Genomic DNA, 3,218 nt, shown 5'->3' on the forward strand with positions numbered 1-3,218 from the left:
AATTTTTAACTATTAAAAAAATTATTAATTAATAATTTAATATTTTTTTATATAAAAATAAATTCTATTTTAAATTATCATCAAATTATATAATAATATTGTATCTTTTTAATAATCCGTAGATAAAATTAGATACATACAGATTAAAAACATGTAGAATTAGGATTGAGATATTTATTATATTCTCAATCCGCAGCTACCCATTGCCACCTCTACTCCAGCGTATGACGTGTTTCGCGTGCTTTGCATGTCCATATGCTTTAGGGTGCTAGAAAATACAAAAATTAAGAAAGTCATGGTTCAAACACATAATCTCCAATTTGCAACATTCCTTCCATGCCACCAAGTTAAATTGACCGGAAATTGGAGAATTAATAGTTTGACCAATTCCATTTGAATTAACGATGTTTATGGGTCGAGTGAAATCGGATTTGATGTGATTTAGATCCGTTTCGAAATATATATCGGGCCTATTTGTTAGGCTCGAATTCGACCCTAAATCCGATGAAATCTACACACTTTCGGGTCACGATTATACCGAATAAAAACCGTATAAAAACCGAGTCGTTACATTACCTTCTTGTAAACTAGCATGTGAAAATATCTAAATTTCAAAGACTCTAACAATTATTTGACATGGTAAAATTCACTTAGAAAAATATAAAAAGAACCAACCATTCTCTAAAATTAAAGCATAACCACAATCAATACTAATATTGTCTAATAACACCAAATATTTAAATCAATACAAATAACATAATATTATGCATTAGTCTAGTTAGTCTTATGCATTTTAAACATAAAACATTAATTTATAGTTTTATAATGACTAATAACACAAAATATTAAGGTTTACAATACTTAAATTCTACATAAGAATAGCCATCATCCATCACTAATAACACAAAATATTAATTGTGTATAATGACCGAGTCGAGTTCGGATGACCCGAGTTATGGCCCGAACCCGATCTAAAATAATGTATGCGTTTATTTTTGAGACCCTTATCCAATCTTAAATTCAGTAAAATCACACCAAATTAATTCTTAAAATATTTAAGATCGGATCGAATCTTCGTGTCGGACCAGACCATACATACCCCTAGTTTAAATGTTAGATCAAATTAGTCTTAGAACCGGGTAACAACAGTCAAACTCGCTAAAAATCAATCGGTTCACAACGGAATTCGTAGGTCTACCATACTTTAAATCACGCGGGTCCAGCTATGCACCAGGCGCTCCAGGTGTCCTGCATGTCCATGTGCTTTAACATGCTAGAAAATACAAAAGTTGAGAAAATTATAGTTCGAACACATGACCTCTAATTTGCGATTTTTCATGCCACCAAGTTGAATTGACAGAAAAATTTAAAAGTCAGTGATCTAATCAATTCGATCTAAAATTTTAAATATTAAATGAATTAACCTTTAAATTAGTTAATAGTGATCAAATCTGCTAAAATCAATCAAATTACAGCAGAACTCGCAAGTCTATCAATACAAAAATTGAAAAAGTCATGATTCAAAATTTCTAATTTGCAACATTCCTTCCGTATCATCAAGCTGAATTGATCTTTTTTAGTATATGTGTCAACCAACATACATACAGTAAACATTCTACTGACATTTATCCAAGTAAATTAATTAACTAATTACTAAACCAACCAACTTGATTTACTTCAGATATTATTACATTTTAAACTTTAGGGTAAATTATAGGAATAATTTTTTATAGAAAAATAATGAGAATTAATTTTTAATTTTTAATTAATGATAAGTTAATATTTTATTCTCTTTTAAATTTATCTTGCTCTTTTTACCGTAATAATTGAAATTGTTAATTTTTGTTCATCCACTATTTTATTAAATTTGTTAGGTAAAAAAATAGTTCTAAACAAAGAATACACTTTATATAAAAAAAAATTGATACGGTAATAATAATACTAATAATCGTAAAGCAACTTTTGTAAACTCAATTACGAAAAAACAATAACAAATTAACAATAACAGGATGGATTTCATGTCCTTCTCATCACATCACATTATTATAACGGAGAATACTAGGTAAACAATGACCATCTTGAACAATATGAATAATTACTAATCAAATAAAAATATATTACATCCTAATTTAATGCTACTAATTAAATTTAAGATTAATTTATTCTTTTAACTCTATTAATTCATTTTGTTCACACATTATTTAAAAATATTGTTAGTTATCTATACTTTTCCTATTATAATTTATAACTAAAATGCAAACATTACTAATGACACAAAAAAAAATCTGTTTAAAACTGACACGGTATTATTTGTGGTGGGACCGTATTATATGTTATGCATCATGTCTCCCTTGGAAAAATGTGTTGCAATGTATAAATTGATATTGAAAACTAAACAGAATTGAATTGAAAAACTAGTAGTAGTCCTCTTTCCCAATGTCCTCTCCTTTCTTTATTTCTTCCTTTTTTAGTTCTTTCACATCCCCCAACATTAGTACATGATCCGATTCTCTTGACCATAATAGTATCTTCTGCACCATTATTTCCATTTGTCAGTTTATATGATCTTTTTTTTGTTAAAACCTTTTACTCATTTGCTGCTAGCTTCTTTTGCTTGTTTTTTTCCTTCTTTGGCAATACCTACCTACTTAGCTATTCCTATAGATATTTATGGTAATTAATATATACACATTGTATATAATTATATATTACTAACATGCTTATTAATACAAAGCTAATATGTTATATATATAATTAAGTTGACTATAATTAATAACTTAAACATAACATAATATAGTATTATCAAAGCAAAACAAAACCAACAAACTATAATAATAGTAGCATCATAATAAGTCATATATAACACACAACCCAATATAGACAATAAACTAGCTTAGGGCATCATCATGGTGAATAGCTGCTACCAATGTGGTTCCGGTGAATTAGAACATTGAAGGTTGGTATGGTAGTGGAGCTACCATTAGAATTGTGGTTGTAAAGAAGCTCAAAGACACAAACATCATCCTTTTGTAACTTGTTTCCTTGGCTAAATTTGGCCCAACCCTTTTGCAATTTGTATTTCTTGTAAGGCACTCCATCTCCACTCCAAGTCTTAAACATCACTTTCCATGCCCTCCCATCTTCCACTCTTAGTAGGTACCCTCCTTCCTTCATGTACTTCCTTGCAAAATTAGATGGTATGGCCTAAATTCTAAATT

This window comes from Arachis ipaensis, chromosome B10 (assembly GCF_000816755.2).
Source record: "Arachis ipaensis cultivar K30076 chromosome B10, Araip1.1, whole genome shotgun sequence".
Lineage (NCBI taxonomy): Eukaryota > Viridiplantae > Streptophyta > Magnoliopsida > Fabales > Fabaceae > Arachis > Arachis ipaensis.